This window comes from Amia ocellicauda, chromosome 8 (assembly GCF_036373705.1).
Source record: "Amia ocellicauda isolate fAmiCal2 chromosome 8, fAmiCal2.hap1, whole genome shotgun sequence".
Lineage (NCBI taxonomy): Eukaryota > Metazoa > Chordata > Actinopteri > Amiiformes > Amiidae > Amia > Amia ocellicauda.
In genome coordinates, this window is record NC_089857.1 from 8,218,505 (window position 1) to 8,236,826 (window position 18,322).

Sequence of the window (18,322 nt, forward strand, 5' to 3'; positions counted from 1 at the left end):
ATGATGAAATTGCGTGTATCCAAAGTTAAAACTCGTGATTTGTCGCGCTCTGGTGTGTAAAAGATGCAAAAGCTTACAGCACCTGGTATTCCCAGGCGGTCTCCCATTCAAGTACTGACCAGGCCCGAGCCTGCTTAGCTTCCGAGATCGGACGAGATCGGGCGTATTCAGGCTAGTATGGCCGTAAGCCAGGGAGGCTGTCCCTGACGCTCTACTTAAAGGGATGGCAATATCCGTTTCTGCCGTTCATACTTACAGTTGAACTGTCTCTCTACTCTAAAGCCCGGGACACACCAGCGCGCCGCAGACAGTCCCTGCTAATATGCCACGTTGTGGCAACGTTGTGCGTTAGCTGGGGTGCCACACCAGACCGGAACTATATTTTACAAAACGAACACATTTGTCTTGATAAAACAGCTGTAATTGAGTGCCTGACACGCCAGTCAAGCGCAATCTTGAGAAGGTGTGCATTTCAGTAAGGATTTCAATTGACATGCAGTATGAAACTGAAAGGAGGTTGCATCACTATGATGCATAACATTGCATGTATTATATTTTCAAGTGTGTGCATTCATCCTGTTGTCATTTTGTTTTGAAAGCAGAAGAATCATTCAACAGGTTGCTGAGACAAATGTAAACCAGTAAAACATATGAAGAGAAACAAACCTTGAATATAAGTTCAGTTGTTTAAACATTTGACAAACTATGGTGAGGGGGTAAGAAAACACACAAATCCAGCAGCTCCTGTATTTCAATACACCAGAACCCAATATTATTGGCGAGTCGGGTAGTCCATCTTCACAGTTCGAGGGCAGGCATCATTTCAGTAATTTCACCCCGTTGCATTCACATCCGTGCCTTGAATGAGATTGAATGTGATCTTTGCTCTCAAGTATGTTCCCAAGTTTTACACTTTCGTGCTTTGCATGAATGGGAATGGAACCGTGTGTGTTGAATGAGGCTCCTTGTGAGCACTGATCTTTGTCCGGTGGAGTTCCTTTTTGTGTTGCTGTAATTGTGTCATTTCTCGATGAGAAAGATTAGGCAACATTTAGTCACTTCTAGCCATGATGCTCAATTTATTTACGAATGTACCCTAGTTACTAGGGACCGTTTACGTTGGAGAACAAGATCTATTGTATGCCTGTGTATTTGGGGAAGTCAAATCTGAAATAATGATGAAATTGCGTGTATCCAAAGTTAAAACTCGTGATTTGTCGCGCTCTGGTGTGTAAAAGATGCAAAAGCTTACAGCACCTGGTATTCCCAGGCGGTCTCCCATCCAAGTACTGACCAGGCCCGAGCCTGCTTAGCTTCCGAGATCGGACGAGATCGGGCGTATTCAGGCTAGTATGGCCGTAAGCCAGGGAGGCTGTCCCTGACGCTCTACTTAAAGGGATGGCAATATCCGTTTCTGCCGTTCATACTTACAGTTGAACTGTCTCTCTACTCTAAAGCCCGGGACACACCAGCGCGCCGCAGACAGTCCCTGCTAATATGCCACGTTGTGGCAACGTTGTGCGTTAGCTGGGGTGCCACACCAGACCGGAACTATATTTTACAAAACGAACACATTTGTCTTGATAAAACAGCTGTAATTGAGTGCCTGACACGCCAGTCAAGCGCAATCTTGAGAAGGTGTGCATTTCAGTAAGGATTTCAATTGACATGCAGTATGAAACTGAAAGGAGGTTGCATCACTATGATGCATAACATTGCATGTTTTGTATTTTCAAGTGTGTGCATTCATCCTGTTGTCATTTTGTTTTGAAAGCAGAAGAATCATTCAACAGGTTGCTGAGACAAATGTAAACCAGTAAAACATATGAAGAGAAACAAACCTTGAATATAAGTTCAGTTGTTTAAACATTTGACAAACTATGGTGAGGGGGTAAGAAAACACACAAATCCAGCAGCTCCTGTATTTCAATACACCAGAACCCAATATTATTGGCGAGTCGGGTAGTCCATCATCACAGTTCGAGGGCAGGCATCATTTCAGTAATTTCATCCCGTTGCATTCACATCCGTGCCTTGAATGAGATTGAATGTGATCTTTGCTCTCAAGTATGTTCCCAAGTTTTACACTTTCGTGCTTTGCATGAATGGGAATGGAACCGTGTGTGTTGAATGAGGCTCCTTGTGAGCACTGAACTTTGTCCGGTGGAGTTCCTTTTTGTGTTGCTGTAATTGTGTCATTTCTCGATGAGAAAGATTAGGCAACATTTAGTCACTTCTAGCCATGATGCTCAATTTATTTACGAATGTACCCTAGTTACTAGGGACCGTTTACGTTGGAGAACAAGATCTATTGTATGCCTGTGTATTTGGGGAAGTCAAATCTGAAATAATGATGAAATTGCGTGTATCCAAAGTTAAAACTCGTGATTTGTCGCCCTCTGGTGTGTAAAAGATGCAAAAGCTTACAGCACCTGGTATTCCCAGGCAGTCTCCCATCCAAGTACTGACCAGGCCCGAGCCTGCTTAGCTTCCGAGATCGGACGAGATCGGGCGTATTCAGGCTAGTATGGCCGTAAGCCAGGGAGGCTGTCCCTGACGCTCTACTTAAAGGGAAGGCAATATCCGTTTCTGCCGTTCATACTTACAGTTGAACTGTCTCTCTACTCTAAAGCCCGGGACACACCAGCGCGCCGCAGACAGTCCCTGCAAACACGAAACGTTGTGGCAACATTGTGGCAACGTTGTGCGTTAGCTGGGGTGCCACACCAGACCGGAACTATATATTACAAAACGAACACATTGTCTTGATAAAACAGCTGTAATTGAGTGCCTGACACGCCAGTCAAGCGCAATCTTGAGAAGGTGTGCATTTCAGTAAGGATTTCAATTGACATGCAGTATGAAACTGAAAGGAGGTTGCATCACTATGATGCATAACATTGCATGTATTGTATTTTCAAGTGTGTGCATTCATCCTGTTGTCATTTTGTTTTGAAAGCAGAAGAATCATTCAACAGGTTGCTGAGACAAATGTAAACCAGTAAAACATATGAAGAGAAACAAACCTTGAATATAAGTTCAGTTGTTTAAACATTTGACAAACTATGGTGAGGGGGTAAGAAAACACACAAATCCAGCAGCTCCTGTATTTCAATACACCAGAAGCCAATATTATTGGCGAGTCGGGTAGTCCATCATCACAGTTCGAGGGCAGGCATCATTTCAGTAATTTCATCCCGTTGCATTCACATCCGTGCCTTGAATGAGATTCAATGTGATCTTTGCTCTCAAGTATGTTCCCAAGTTTTACACTTTCGTGCTTTGCATGAATGGGAATGGAACCGTGTGTGTTGAATGAGGCTCCTTGTGAGCACTGAACTTTGTCCGGTGGAGTTCCTTTTTGTGTTGCTGTAATTGTGTCATTTCTCGATGAGAAAGATTAGGCAACATTTAGTCACTTCTAGCCATGATGCTCAATTTATTTACAAATGTACACTAGTTACTAGGGACCGTTTACGTTGGAGAACAAGATCTATTGTATGCCTGTGTATTTGGGGAAGTCAAATCTGAAATAATGATGAAATTGCGTGTATCCAAAGTTAAAACTTGTGATTTGTCGCCCTTTGGTGTGTAAAAGATGCAAAAGCTTACAGCACCTGGTATTCCCAGGCGGTCTCCCATCCAAATACTGACCAGGCCCGAGCCTGCTTAGCTTCCGAGATCGGACGAGATTGGGCGTATTCAGGCTAGTATGGCCGTAAGCCAGGGAGGCTGTCCCTGACGCTCTACTTAAAGGGAAGGCAATATCCGTTTCTGCCGTTCATACTTACAGTTGAACTGTCTCTCTACTCTAAAGCCCGGGACACACCAGCGCGCCGCAGACAGTCCCTGCTAACACGCCACGTTGTGGCAACATTGTGGCAACGTTGTGCGTTAGCTGGGGTGCCACACCAGACCGGAACTATATATTACAAAACGAACACATTGTCTTGATAAAACAGCTGTAATTGAGTGCCTGACACGCCAGTCAAGCGCAATCTTGAGAAGGTGTGCATTTCAGTAAGGATTTCAATTGACATGCAGTATGAAACTGAAAGGAGGTTGCATCACTATGATGCATAACATTGCATGTATTGTATTTTCAAGTGTTTGCATTCATCCTGTTGTCATTTTGTTTTGAAAGCAGAAGAATCATTCAACAGGTTGCTGAGACAAATGTAAACCAGTAAAACATATGAAGAGAAACAAACCTTGAATATAAGTTCAGTTGTTTAAACATTTGACAAACTATGGTGAGGGGGTAAGAAAACACACAAATCCAGCAGCTCCTGTATTTCAATACACCAGAACCCAATATTATTGGCGAGTCGGGTAGTCCATCATCACAGTTCGAGGGCAGGCATCATTTCAGTAATTTCATCCCGTTGCATTCACATCCGTGCCTTGAATGAGATTGAATGTGATCTTTGCTCTCAAGTATGTTCCCAAGTTTTACACTTTCGTGCTTTGCATGAATGGGAATGGAACCGTGTGTGTTGAATGAGGCTCCTTGTGAGCACTGAACTTTGTCCGGTGGAGTTCCTTTTTGTGTTGCTGTAATTGTGTCATTTCTCGATGAGAAAGATTAGGCAACATTTAGTCACTTCTAGCCATGATGCTCAATTTATTTACGAATGTACCCTAGTTACTAGGGACCGTTTACGTTGGAGAACAAGATCTATTGTATGCCTGTGTATTTGGGGAAGTCAAATCTGAAATAATGATGAAATTGCGTGTATCCAAAGTTAAAACTCGTGATTTGTCGCCCTCTGGTGTGTAAAAGATGCAAAAGCTTACAGCACCTGGTATTCCCAGGCGGTCTCCCATCCAAGTACTGACCAGGCCCGAGCCTGCTTAGCTTCCGAGATCGGACGAGATCGGGCGTATTCAGGCTAGTATGGCCGTAAGCCAGGGAGGCTCTCCCTGACGCTCTACTTAAAGGGAAGGCAATATCCGTTTCTGCCGTTCATACTTACAGTTGAACTGTCTCTCTACTCTAAAGCCCGGGACACACCAGCGCGCCGCAGACAGTCCCTGCTAACACGCCACGTTGTGGCAACATTGTGGCAACGTTGTGCGTTAGCTGGGGTGCCACACCAGACCGGAACTATATATTACAAAACGAACACATTGTCTTGATAAAACAGCTGTAATTGAGTGCCTGACACGCGAGTCAAGCGCAATCTTGACAAGGTGTGCATTTCAGTAAGGATTTCAATTGACATGCAGTATGAAACTGAAAGGAGGTTGCATCACTATGATGCATAACATTGCATGTATTGTATTTTCAAGTGTGTGCATTCATCCTGTTGTCATTTTGTTTTGAAAGCAGAAGAATCATTCAACAGGTTGCTGAGACAAATGTAAACCAGTAAAACATATGAAGAGAAACAAACCTTGAATATAAGTTCAGTTGTTTAAACATTTGACAAACTATGGTGAGGGGGTAAGAAAACATACAAATCCAGCAGCTCCTGTATTTCAATACACCAGAACCCAACATGAATGGCGAGTCGGGTAGTCCATCATCACAGTTCGAGGGCAGGCATCATTTCAGTAATTTCATCCCGTTGCATTCACATCCGTGCCTTGAATGAGATTGAATGTGATCTTTGCTCTCAAGTATGTTCCCAAGTTTTACACTTTCTTGCTTTGCATGAATGGGAATGGAACCGTGTGTGTTGAATGAGGCTCCTTGTGAGCACTGAACTTTGTCCGGTGGAGTTCCTTTTTGTGTTGCTGTAATTGTGTCATTTCTTGATGAGAAAGATTAGGCAACATTTAGTCACTTCTAGCCATGATGCTCAATTTAGTTACGAATGTACCCTAGTTACTAGGGACCGTTTACGTTGGAGAACAAGATCTATTGTATGCCTGTGTATTTGGGGAAGTCAAATCTGAAATAATGATGAAATTGTGTGTATCCAAAGTTAAAACTCGTGATTTGTCGCCCTCTGGTGTGTAAAAGGTGCAAAAGCTTACAGCACCTGGTATTCCCAGGCGGTCTCCCATCCAAGTGCTGACCAGGCCCGAGCCTGCTTGGCTTCCGAGATCGGACGAGATCGGGCGTATTCAGGCTAGAATGGCCATAAGCCAGGGAGGCTGTTCCTGACGCTCTACTTAAAGGGAAGGCAATATCCGTTTCTGCCGTTCATACTTACAGTTGAACTGTCTCTCTACTCTAAAGCCCGGGACACACCAGCGCGCCGCAGACTGTCCCTGCTAACACGCCACGTTGTGGCAACGTTGTGCGTTAGCTGGGGTGCCACACCAGACCGGAACTATATTTTACAGAACGAACACATTGTCTTGATAAAACAGCTGTAATTGAGTGCCTGTCACGCCAGTCAAGCGCAATCTTGAGAAGGTGTGCATTTCAGTAAGGATTTCAATTGACATGCAGTATGAAACTGAAAGGAGGTTGCATCACTATGATGCATAACATTGCATGTAGTGTATTTTCAAGTGTGTGCATTCATCCTGTTGTCATTTTGTTTTGAAAGCAGATGAATCATTCAACAGGTTGCTGAGACAAATGTAAACCAGTAAAACATATGAAGAGAAACAAACCTTGAATATAAGTTCAGTTGTTTAAACATTTGACAAACTATGGTGAGGGGGTAAGAAAACACACAAATCCAGCAGCTCCTGTATTTCAATACACCAGAACCCAATATTATTGGCGAGTCGGGTAGTCCATCATCACAGTTCGAGGGCAGGCATCATTTCAGTAATTTCATCCCGTTGCATTCACATCCGTGCCTTGAATGAGATTGAATGTGATCTTTGCTCTCAAGTACGTTCCCAAGTTTTACACTTTCGTGCTTTGCATGAATGGGAATGGAACCGTGTGTGTTGAATGAGGCTCCTTGTGAGCACTGAACTTTGTCCGGTGGAGTTCCTTTTTGTGTTGCTGTAATTGTGTCATTTCTCGATGAGAAAGATTAGGCAACATTTAGTCACTTCTAGCCATGATGCTCAATTTATTTACGAATGTACCCTAGTTACTAGGGACCGTTTACATTGGAGAACAAGATCTATTGTATGCCTGTGTATTTGGGGAAGTCAAATCTGAAATAATGATGAAATTGCGTGTATCCAAAGTTAAAACTCGTGATTTGTCGCCCTCTGGTGTGTAAAAGATGCAAAAGCTTACAGCACCTGGTATTCCCAGGCGGTCTCCCATCCAAGTACTGACCAGGCCCGAGCCTGCTTAGCTTCCGAGATCGGACGAGATCGGGCGTATTCAGGCTAGTATGGCCGTAAGCCAGGGAGGCTGTCCCTGACGCTCTACTTAAAGGGAAGGCAATATCCGTTTCTGCCGTTCATACTTACAGTTGAACTGTCTCTCTACTCTAAAGTCCGGGACACACCAGCGCGCCGCAGACAGTCCCTGCTAACACGAAACGTTGTGGCAACGTTGTGCGTTAGCTGGGGTGCCACACCAGACCGGAACTATATTTTACAAAACGAACACATTGTCTTGATAATACAGCTGTAATTGAGTGCCTGACACGCCAGTCAAGTGCAATCTTGAGAAGGTGTGCATTTCAGTAAGGATTTCAATTGACATGCAGTATGAAACTGAAAGGAGGTTGCATCACTATGATGCATAACATTGCATGTATTGTATTTTCAAGTGTGTGCATTCATCCTGTTGTCATTTTGTTTTGAAAGCAGAAGAATCATTCAACAGGTTGCTGAGACAAATGTAAACCAGTAAAACATATGAAGAGAAACAAACCTTGAATATAAGTTCAGTTGTTTAAACATTTGACAAACTATGGTGAGGGGTAAGAAAACACACAAATCCAGCAGCTCCTGTATTTCAATACACCAGAACCCAATATTATTGGCGAGTCGGGTAGTCCATCATCACAGTTCGAGGGCAGGCATCATTTCAGTAATTTCATCTTGTTGCATTCACATCCGTGCCTTGAATGAGATTGAATGTGATCTTTGCTCTCAAGTATGTTCCCAAGTTTTACACTTTCGTGCTTTGCATGAATGGGAATGGAACCGTGTGTGTTGAATGAGGCTCCTTGTGAGCACTGAACTTTGTCCGGTGGAGTTCCTTTTTTGTGTTGCTGTAATTGTGTCATTTCTCGATGAGAAAGATTAGGCAACATTTAGTCACTTCTAGCCATGATGCTCAATTTATTTATGAATGTACCCTAGTTACTAGGGACCGTTTACGTTGGAGAACAAGATCTATTGTATGCCTGTGTATTTGGGGAAGTCAAATCTGAAATAATGATGAAATTGCGTGTATCCAAAGTTAAAACTCGTGATTTGTCGCCCTCTGGTGTGTAAAAGATGCAAAAGCTTACAGCACCTGGTATTCCCAGGCGGTCTCCCATCCAAGTACTGACCAGTCCCGAGCCTGCTTAGCTTCCGAGATCGGACGAGATCGGGCGTATTCAGGCTAGTATGGCCGTAAGCCAGAAAGGCTGTCCCTGACGCTCTACTTAAAGGGAAGGCAATATCCGTTTCTGCCGTTCATACTTACAGTTGAACTGTCTCTCTACTCTAAAGCCCGGGACACAGCAGCGCGCCGCAGATAGTCCCTGCTAACACGCCACGTTGTGGCAACATTGTGGCAACGTTGTGCGTTAGCTGGGGTGCCACACCAGACCGGAACTATATATTACAAAACGAACACATTGTCTTGATAAAACAGCTGTAATTGAGTGCCTGACACGCCAGTCAAGCGCAATCTTGAGAAGGTGTGCATTTCAGTAAGGATTTCAATTGACATGCAGTATGAAACTGAAAGGAGGTTGCATCACTATGATGCATAACATTGCATGTATTGTATTTTCAAGTGTGTGCATTCATCCTGTTGTCATTTTGTTTTGAAAGCAGAAGAATCATTCAACAGGTTGCTGAGACAAATGTAAACCAGTAAAACATATGAAGAGAAACAAACCTTGAATATAAGTTCAGTTGTTTAAACATTTGACAAACTATGGTGAGGGGGTAAGAAAACACACAAATCCAGCAGCTCCTGTATTTCAATACACCAGAACCCAATATTATTGGCGAGTCGGGTAGTCCATCATCACAGTTCGAGGGCAGGCATCATTTCAGTAATTTCATCCCGTTGCATTCACATCCGTGCCTTGAATGAGATTGAATGTGATCTTTGCTCTCAAGTATGTTCCCAAGTTTTACACTTTCGTGCTTTGCATGAATGGGAATGGAACCGTGTGTGTTGAATGAGGCTCCTTGTGAGCACTGAACTTTGTCCGGTGGAGTTCCTTTTTGTGTTGCTGTAATTGTGTCATTTCTCGATGAGAAAGATTAGGCAACATTTAGTCACTTCTAGCCATGATGCTCAATTTATTTACGAATGTACCCTAGTTACTAGGGACCGTTTACGTTGGAGAACAAGATCTATTGTATGCCTGTGTATTTGGGGAAGTCAAATCTGAAATAATGATGAAATTGCGTGTATCCAAAGTTAAAACTCGTGATTTGTCGCCCTCTGGTGTGTAAAAGATGCAAAAGCTTACAGCACCTGGTATTCCCAGGCGGTCTCCCATCCAAGTACTGACCAGGCCCGAGCCTGCTTAGCTTCCGAGATCGGACGAGATCGGGCGTATTCAGGCTAGTATGGCCGTAAGCCAGGGAGGCTGTCCCTGACGCTCTACTTAAAGGGAAGGCAATATCCGTTTCTGCCGCTCATACTTGCAGTTGAACTGTCTCTCTACTCTAAAGTCCGGGACACACCAGCGCGCCGCAGACAGTCCCTGCTAACACGAAACGTTGTGGCAACGTTGTGCGTTAGCTGGGGTGCCACACCAGACCGGAACTATATATTACAAAACGAACACATTGTCTTGATAAAACAGCTGTAATTGAGTGCCTGACACGCCAGTCAAGCGCAATCTTGAGAAGGTGTGCATTTCAGTAAGGATTTCAATTGACATGCAGTATGAAACTGAAAGGAGGTTGCATCACTATGATGCATAACATTGCATGTATTGTATTTTCAAGTGTGTGCATTCATCCTGTTGTCATTTTGTTTTGAAAGTAGAAGAATCATTTTTGCTGAGGTTGCTGAGACAAATGTAAACCAGTAAAACATATGAAGAGAAACAAACCTTGAATATAAGTTCAGTTGTTTAAACATTTGACAAACTATGGTGAGGGGGTAAGAAAACACACAAATCCAGCAGCTCCTGTACTTCAATACACCAGAACCCAATATTATTGGCGAGTCGGGTAGTCCATCATCACAGTTCGAGGGCAGGCATAATTTCAGTAATTTCATCCCGTTGCATTCACATCCGTGCCTTGAATGAGATTGAATGTGATCTTTGCTCTCAAGTATGTTCCCAAGTTTTACACTTTCGTGCTTTGCATGAATGGGAATGGAACCGTATGTGTTGAATGAAGCTCCTTGTGAGCACTGAACTTTGTCCGGTGGAGTTCCTTTTTGTGTTGCTGTAATTGTGTCATTTCTCGATGAGAAAGATTAGGCAACATTTAGTCACTTCTAGCCATGATGCTCAATTTATTTACGAATGTACCCTAGTTACTAGGGACCGTTTACGTTGGAGAACAAGATCTATTGTATGCCTGTGTATTTGGGGAAGTCAAATCTGAAATAATGATGAAATTGCGTGTATCCAAAGTTAAAACTCGTGATTTGTCGCCCTCTGGTGTGTAAAAGATGCAAAAGCTTACAGCACCTGGTATTTCCAGGCAGTCTCCCATCCAAGTACTGACCAGGCCCAAGCCTGCTTAGCTTCCGAGATCGGACGAGATCGGGCGTATTCAGGCTAGTATGGCCGTAAGCCAGGGAGGGTGTCCCTGACGCTCTACTTAAAGGGAAGGCAATATCCGTTTCTGCCGTTCATACTTACAGTTGAACTGTCTCTCTACTCTAAAGCCCGGGACACACCAGCGCGCCGCAGACAGTCCCTGCTAACACGCCACGTTGTGGCAACATTGTGGCAACGTTGTGCGTTAGCTGGGGTGCCACACCAGACCGGAACTATATATTACAAAACGAACACATTGTCTTGATAAAACAGCTGTAATTGAGTGCCTGACACGCCAGTCAAGCGCAATCTTGAGAAGGTGTGCATTTCAGTAAGGATTTAAATTGACATGCAGTATGAAACTGAAAGGAGGTTGCATCACTATGATGCATAACATTGCATGTATTGTATTTTCAAGTGTGTGCATTCATCCTGTTGTCATTTTGTTTTGAAAGCAGAAGAATCATTCAACAGGTTGCTGAGACAAATGTAAACCAGTAAAACATATGAAGAGAAACAAACCTTGAATATAAGTTCAGTTGTTTAAACATTTGACAAACTATGGTGAGGGGGTAAGAAAACACACAAATCCAGCAGCTCCTGTATTTCAATACACCAGAACCCAATATTATTGGCGAGTCGGGTAGTCCATCATCACAGTTCGAGGGCAGGCATCATTTCAGTAATTTCATCTTGTTGCATTCACATCCGTGCCTTGAATGAGATTGAATGTGATCTTTGCTCTCAAGTATGTTCCCAAGTTTTACACTTTCGTGCTTTGCATGAATGGGAATGGAACCGTGTGTGTTGAATGAGGCTCCTTGTGAGCACTGAACTTTGTCCGGTGGAGTTCCTTTTTGTGTTGCTGTAATTCTGTCATTTCTCGATGAGAAAGATTAGGCAACATTTAGTCACTTCTAGCCATGATGCTCAATTTATTTATGAATGTACCCTAGTTACTAGGGACCGTTTACATTGGAGAACAAGATCTATTGTATGCCTGTGTATTTGGGGAAGTCAAATCTGAAATAATGATGAAATTGCGTGTATCCAAAGTTAAAACTCGTGATATGTCGCCCTCTGGTGTGTAAAAGATGCAAAAGCTTACAGCACCTGGTATTCCCAGGCGGTCTCCCATCCAAGTACTGACCAGGCCCGAGCCTGCTTAGCTTCCGAGATCGGACGAGATCGGGCGTATTCAGGCTAGTATGGCCGTAAGCTAGGAATGCTGTCCCTGACGCTCTACTTAAAGGGAAGGCAATATCCGTTTCTGCCGTTCATACTTACAGTTGAACTGTCTCTCTACTCTAAAGCCCGGGACACACCAGCGCGCCGCAGACAGTCCCTGCTAACACGCCACGTTGTGGCAACATTGTGGCAACGTTGTGCGTTAGCTGGGGTGCCACACCAGACCGGAACTATATATTACAAAACGAACACATTGTCTTGATAAAACAGCTGTAATTGAGTGCCTGACACGCCAGTCAAGCGCAATCTTGAGAAGGTGTGCATTTCAGTAAGGATTTCAATTGACATGCAGTATGAAACTGAAAGGAGGTTGCATCACTATGATGCATAACATTGCATGTATTGTTTTTACAAGTGTGTGCATTCATCCTGTTGTCATTTTGTTTTGAAAGCAGAAGAATCATTCAACAGGTTGCTGAGACAAATGTAAACCAGTAAAACATATGAAGAGAAACAAACCTTGAATATAAGTTCAGTTGTTTAAACATTTGACAAACTATGGTGAGGGGGTAAGAAAACACACAAATCCAGCAGCTCCTGTATTTCAATACACCAGAACCCAATATTATTGGCGAGTCGGGTAGTCCATCATCACAGTTCGAGGGCAGGCATCATTTCAGTAATTTCATCCCGTTGCATTCACATCCGTGCCTTGAATGAGATTGAATGTGATCTTTGCTCTCAAGTATGTTCCCAAGTTTTACACTTTCGTGCTTTGCATGAATGGGAATGGAACCGTGTGTGTTGAATGAGGCTCCTTGTGAGCACTGAACTTTGTCCGGTGGAGTTCCTTTTTGTGTTGCTGTAATTGTGTCATTTCTCGATGAGAAAGATTAGGCAACATTTAGTCACTTCTAGCCATGATGCTCAATTTATTTACGAATGTACCCTAGTTACTAGGGACCGTTTACATTGGAGAACAAGATCTATTGTATGCCTGTGTATTTGGGGAAGTCAAATCTGAAATAATGATGAAATTGCGTGTATCCAAAGTTAAAACTCGTGATTTGTCGCCCTCTGGTGTGTAAAAGATGCAAAAGCTTACAGCACCTGGTATTCCCAGGCGGTCTCCCATCCAAGTACTGACCAGGCCCGAGCCTGCTTAGTTTCCAAGATCGGACGAGATCGGGCGTATTCAGGCTAGTATGGCCGTAAGCCAGGGAGGCTGTCCCTGACGCTCTACTTAAAGGGAAGGCAATATCCGTTTCTGCCGCTCATACTTACAGTTGAACTGTCTCTCTACTCTAAAGTCCGGGACACACCAGCACGCCGCAGACAGTCCCTGCTAACACGAAACGTTGTGGCAACGTTGTGCGTTAGCTGGGGTGCCACACCAGACCTATGTATTACAAAACGAACACATTGTCTTGATAAAACAGCTGTAATTGAGTGCCTGACACGCCATTCAAGCGCAATCTTGAGAAGGTGTGCATTTCAGTAAGGATTTCAATTGACATGCAGTATGAAACTGAAAGGAGGTTGCATCACTATGATGCATAACATTGCATGTATTGTATTTTCAAGTGTGTGCATTCATCCTGTTGTCATTTTGTTTTGAAAGCAGAAGAATCATTCAACAGGTTGCTGAGACAAATGTAAACCAGTAAAACATATGAAGAGAAACAAACCTTGAATATAAGTTCAGTTGTTTAAACATTTGACAAACTATGGTGAGGGGGTAAGAAAACACACAAATCCAGCAGCTCCTGTATTTCAATACACCAGAACCCAATATTATTGGCGAGTCGGGTAGTCCATCATCACAGTTCGAGGGCAGGCATCATTTCAGTAATTTCATCCCGTTGCATTCACATCCGTGCCTTGAATGAGATTGAATGTGATCTTTGCTCTCAAGTATGTTCCCAAGTTTTACACTTTCGTGCTTTGCATGAATGGGAATGGAACCGTGTGTGTTGAATGAGGCTCCTTGTGAGCACTGAACTTTGTCCGGTGGAGTTCCTTTTTGTGTTGCTGTAATTGTGTCATTTCTCGATGAGAAAGATTAGGCAACATTTAGTCACTTCTAGCCATGATGCTCAATTTATTTACGAATGTACCCTAGTTACTAGGGACCGTTTACGTTGGAGAACAAGATCTATTGTATGCCTGTGTATTTGGGGAAGTCAAATCTGAAATAATGATGAAATTGCGTGTATCCAAAGTTAAAACTCGTGATTTGTCGCCCTCTGGTGTGTAAAAGATGCAAAAGCTTACAGCACCTGGTATTCCCAGGCGGTCTCCCATCCAAGTACTGACCAGGCCCGAGCCTGCTTGGCTTCCGAGATCGGACGAGATCGGGCGTATTCAGGCTAGTATGGCCGTAAGCCAGGGAGGCTGTCCCTGACGCTCTACTTAAAGGGAAGGCAATATCCGTTTCTGCCGTTCATACTTACAGTTGAACTGTCTCTCTACTCTAAAGCCCGGGACACACCAGCGCGCCGCAGACAGTCCCTGCTAACACGCCACGTTGTGGCAACATTGTGGCAACGTTGTGCGTTAGCTGGGGTGCCACACCAGACCGGAACTATATTTTACAAAACGAACACATTGTCTTGATAAAACAGCTGTAATTGAGTGCCTGACACGCCAGTCAAGCGCAATCTTGAGAAGGTGTGCATTTCAGTAAGGATTTCAATTGACATGCAGTATGAAACTGAAAGGAGGTTGCATCACTATGATGCATAACATTGCATGTATTGTATTTTCAAGTGTGTGCATTCATCCTGTTGTCATTTTGTTTTGAAAGCAGAAGAATCATTCAACAGGTTGCTGAGACAAATGTAAACCAGTAAAACATATGAAGAGAAACAAACCTTGAATATAAGTTCAGTTGTTTAAACATTTGACAAACTATGGTGAGGGGGTAAGAAATGACACAAATCCAGCAGCTCCTGTATTTCAATACACCAGAAGCCAATATTATTGGCGAGTCGGGTAGTCCATCATCACAGTTCGAGGGCAGGCATCATTTCAGTAATTTCATCCCGTTGCATTCACATCCGTGCCTTGAATGAGATTGAATGTGATCTTTGCTCTCAAGTATGTTCCCAAGTTTTACACTTTCGTGCTTTGCATGAATGGGAATGGAACCGTGTGTGTTGAATGAGGCTCCTTGTGAGCACTGAACTTTGTCCGGTGGAGTTCCTTTTTGTGTTGCTGTAATTGTGTAATTTCTCGATGAGAAAGATTAGGCAACATTTAGTCACTTCTAGCCATGATGCTCAATTTATTTACGAATGTACCCTAGTTACTAGGGACCGTTTACGTTGGAGAACAAGATCTATTGTATGCCTGTGTATTTGGGGAAGTCAAATCTGAAATAATGATGAAATTGCGAGTATCCAAAGTTAAAACTCGTGATTTGTCGCCCTCTGGTGTGTAAAAGATGCAAAAGCTTACAGCACCTGGTATTCACAGGCGGTCTCCCATCCAAGTACTGACCAGGCCCGAGCCTGCTTAGCTTCCGAGATCGGACGAGATCGGGCGTATTCAGGCTAGTATGGCCGAAAGCCAGGGAGGCTGTCCCTGACGCTCTACTTAAAGGGAAGGCAATATCCGTTTCTGCCGCTCATACTTGCAGTTGAACTGTCTCTCTACTCTAAAGTCCGGGACACACCAGCGCGCCGCAGACAGTCCCTGCTAACACGAAACGTTGTGGCAACGTTGTGCGTTAGCTGGGGTGCCACACCAGACCGGAACTATATATTACAAAACGAACACATTGTCTTGATAAAACAGCTGTAATTGAGTGCCTGACACGCCAGTCAAGCGCAATCTTGAGAAGGTGTGCATTTCAGTAAGGATTTCAATTGACATGCAGTATGAAACTGAAAGGAGGTTGCATCACTATGATGCATAACATTGCATGTATTGTATTTTCAAGTGTGTGCATTCATCCTGTTGTCATTTTGTTTTGAAAGCAGAAGAATCATTCAACAGGTTGCTGAGACAAATGTAAACCAGTAAAACATATGAAGAGAAACAAACCTTGAATATAAGTTCAGTTGTTTAAACATTTGACAAACTATGGTGAGGGGGTAAGAAAACACACAAATCCAGCAGCTCCTGTATTTCAATACACCAGAACCCAATATTATTGGCGAGTCGGGTAGTCCATCATCACAGTTCGAGGGCAGGCATCATTTCAGTAATTTCATCCCGTTGCATTCACATCCGTGCCTTGAATGAGATTGAATGTGATCTTTGCTCTCAAGTATTGTCCCAAGTTTTACACTTTCGTGCTTTGCATGAATGGGAATGGAACCGTGTGTGTTGAATGAGGCTCCTTGTGAGCACTGAACTTTGTCCGGTGGAGTTCCTTTTTGTGTTGCTGTAATTGTGTCATTTCTCGATGAGAAAGATTAGGCAACATTTAGTCACTTCTAGCCATGATGCTCAATTTATTTACGAATGTACACTAGTTACTAGGGACCGTTTACGTTGGAGAACAAGATCTATTGTATGCCTGTGTATTTGGGGAAGTCAAATCTGAAATAATGATGAAATTGCGTGTATCCAAAGTTAAAACTCGTGATTTGTCGCCCTCTGGTGTGTAAAAGATGCAAAAGCTTACAGCACCTGGTATTCCCAGGCGGTCTCCCATCCAAGTACTGACCAGGCCCGAGCCTGCTTAGCTTCCGAGATCGGATGAGATCGGGCGTATTCAGGCTAGTATGGCCGTAAGCCAGAGAGGCTGTCCCTGACGCTCTACTTAAAGGGAAGGCAATATCCGTTTCTGCCGCTCATACTTGCAATGGAACTGTCTCTCTACTCTAAAGTCCGGGACACACCAGCGCGCCGCAGACAGTCCCTGCTAACACGAAACGTTGTGGCAACGTTGTGCGTTAGCTGGGGTGCCACACCAGACCGGAACTATATATTACAAAACGAACACATTGTCTTGATAAAACAGCTGTAATTGAGTGCCTGACACGCCAGTCAAGCGCAATCTTGAGAAGGTGTGCATTTCAGTAAGGATTTCAATTGACATGCAGTATGAAACTGAAAGGAGGTTGCATCACTATGATGCATAACATTGCATGTATTGTATTTTCAAGTGTGTGCATTCATCCTGTTGTCATTTTGTTTTGAAAGCAGAAGAATCATTCAACAGGTTGCTGAGACAAATGTAAACCAGTAAAACATATGAAGAGAAACAAACCTTGAATATAAGTTCAGTTGTTTAAACATTTGACAAACTATGGTGAGGGGGTAAGAAAACACACAAATCCAGCAGCTCCTGTACTTCAATACACCAGAACCCAATATTATTGGCGAGTCGGGTAGTCCATCATCACAGTTCGAGGGCAGGCATAATTTCAGTAATTTCATCCCGTTGCATTCACATCCGTGCCTTGAATGAGATTGAATGTGATCTTTGCTCTCAAGTATGTTCCCAAGTTTTACACTTTCGTGCTTTGCATGAATGGGAATGGAACCGTATGTGTTGAATGAAGCTCCTTGTGAGCACTGAACTTTGTCCGGTGGAGTTCCTTTTTGTGTTGCTGTAATTGTGTCATTTCTCGATGAGAAAGATTAGGCAACATTTAGTCACTTCTAGCCATGATGCTCAATTTATTTACGAATGTACCCTAGTTACTAGGGACCGTTTACGTTGGAGAACAAGATCTATTGTATGCCTGTGTATTTGGGGAAGTCAAATCTGAAATAATGATGAAATTGCGTGTATCCAAAGTTAAAACTCGTGATTTGTCGCCCTCTGGTGTGTAAAAGATGCAAAAGCTTACAGCACCTGGTATTTCCAGGCAGTCTCCCATCCAAGTACTGACCAGGCCCAAGCCTGCTTAGCTTCCGAGATCGGACGAGATCGGGCGTATTCAGGCTAGTATGGCCGTAAGCCAGGGAGGCTGTCCCTGACGCTCTACTTAAAGGGAAGGCAATATCCGTTTCTGCCGTTCATACTTACAGTTGAACTGTCTCTCTACTCTAAAGCCCGGGACACACCAGCGCGCCGCAGACAGTCCCTGCTAACACGCCACGTTGTGGCAACATTGTGGCAACGTTGTGCGTTAGCTGGGGTGCCACACCAGACCGGAACTATATATTACAAAACGAACACATTGTCTTGATAAAACAGCTGTAATTGAGTGCCTGACACGCCAGTCAAGCGCAATCTTGAGAAGGTGTGCATTTCAGTAAGGATTTAAATTGACATGCAGTATGAAACTGAAAGGAGGTTGCATCACTATGATGCATAACATTGCATGTATTGTATTTTCAAGTGTGTGCATTCATCCTGTTGTCATTTTGTTTTGAAAGCAGAAGAATCATTCAACAGGTTGCTG

General features: G+C 43.6%; 16 non-coding genes across 16 annotated transcripts; all 16 read right to left on the reverse strand.

Moving 5' to 3' along the window:
• Window positions 1-70: 70 nt before the first annotated feature.
• LOC136756039 (5S ribosomal RNA) lies at window positions 71-189 on the reverse strand. The gene has a single exon (XR_010818144.1). It is a non-coding gene; the product is annotated as a 5S ribosomal RNA (ribosomal RNA).
• Window positions 190-1,245: 1,056 nt separating this feature from the next.
• Window positions 1,246-1,364, reverse strand: LOC136757884 (5S ribosomal RNA). Its single transcript, XR_010819699.1, has one exon. It is a non-coding gene; the product is annotated as a 5S ribosomal RNA (ribosomal RNA).
• A 1,056-nt stretch (window positions 1,365-2,420) lies between these two features.
• On the reverse strand, window positions 2,421-2,539 carry LOC136756413 (5S ribosomal RNA). The gene has a single exon (XR_010818499.1). It is a non-coding gene; the product is annotated as a 5S ribosomal RNA (ribosomal RNA).
• Window positions 2,540-3,605: 1,066 nt separating this feature from the next.
• Window positions 3,606-3,724, reverse strand: LOC136757222 (5S ribosomal RNA). The gene has a single exon (XR_010819260.1). It is a non-coding gene; the product is annotated as a 5S ribosomal RNA (ribosomal RNA).
• Window positions 3,725-4,790: 1,066 nt separating this feature from the next.
• LOC136757885 (5S ribosomal RNA) lies at window positions 4,791-4,909 on the reverse strand. Its single transcript, XR_010819700.1, has one exon. It is a non-coding gene; the product is annotated as a 5S ribosomal RNA (ribosomal RNA).
• Window positions 4,910-5,975: 1,066 nt separating this feature from the next.
• On the reverse strand, window positions 5,976-6,094 carry LOC136757457 (5S ribosomal RNA). Its single transcript, XR_010819477.1, has one exon. It is a non-coding gene; the product is annotated as a 5S ribosomal RNA (ribosomal RNA).
• A 1,055-nt stretch (window positions 6,095-7,149) lies between these two features.
• Window positions 7,150-7,268, reverse strand: LOC136757886 (5S ribosomal RNA). The gene has a single exon (XR_010819701.1). It is a non-coding gene; the product is annotated as a 5S ribosomal RNA (ribosomal RNA).
• A 1,055-nt stretch (window positions 7,269-8,323) lies between these two features.
• LOC136757017 (5S ribosomal RNA) lies at window positions 8,324-8,442 on the reverse strand. The gene has a single exon (XR_010819066.1). It is a non-coding gene; the product is annotated as a 5S ribosomal RNA (ribosomal RNA).
• A 1,066-nt stretch (window positions 8,443-9,508) lies between these two features.
• On the reverse strand, window positions 9,509-9,627 carry LOC136757887 (5S ribosomal RNA). The gene has a single exon (XR_010819702.1). It is a non-coding gene; the product is annotated as a 5S ribosomal RNA (ribosomal RNA).
• Window positions 9,628-10,685: 1,058 nt separating this feature from the next.
• Window positions 10,686-10,804, reverse strand: LOC136757005 (5S ribosomal RNA). The gene has a single exon (XR_010819054.1). It is a non-coding gene; the product is annotated as a 5S ribosomal RNA (ribosomal RNA).
• Window positions 10,805-11,870: 1,066 nt separating this feature from the next.
• LOC136757888 (5S ribosomal RNA) lies at window positions 11,871-11,989 on the reverse strand. The gene has a single exon (XR_010819703.1). It is a non-coding gene; the product is annotated as a 5S ribosomal RNA (ribosomal RNA).
• Window positions 11,990-13,055: 1,066 nt separating this feature from the next.
• LOC136757185 (5S ribosomal RNA) lies at window positions 13,056-13,174 on the reverse strand. Its single transcript, XR_010819225.1, has one exon. It is a non-coding gene; the product is annotated as a 5S ribosomal RNA (ribosomal RNA).
• Window positions 13,175-14,224: 1,050 nt separating this feature from the next.
• Window positions 14,225-14,343, reverse strand: LOC136756154 (5S ribosomal RNA). The gene has a single exon (XR_010818256.1). It is a non-coding gene; the product is annotated as a 5S ribosomal RNA (ribosomal RNA).
• A 1,066-nt stretch (window positions 14,344-15,409) lies between these two features.
• On the reverse strand, window positions 15,410-15,528 carry LOC136756880 (5S ribosomal RNA). Its single transcript, XR_010818934.1, has one exon. It is a non-coding gene; the product is annotated as a 5S ribosomal RNA (ribosomal RNA).
• Window positions 15,529-16,583: 1,055 nt separating this feature from the next.
• Window positions 16,584-16,702, reverse strand: LOC136757985 (5S ribosomal RNA). The gene has a single exon (XR_010819794.1). It is a non-coding gene; the product is annotated as a 5S ribosomal RNA (ribosomal RNA).
• A 1,055-nt stretch (window positions 16,703-17,757) lies between these two features.
• Window positions 17,758-17,876, reverse strand: LOC136757006 (5S ribosomal RNA). The gene has a single exon (XR_010819055.1). It is a non-coding gene; the product is annotated as a 5S ribosomal RNA (ribosomal RNA).
• Window positions 17,877-18,322: the final 446 nt, after the last annotated feature.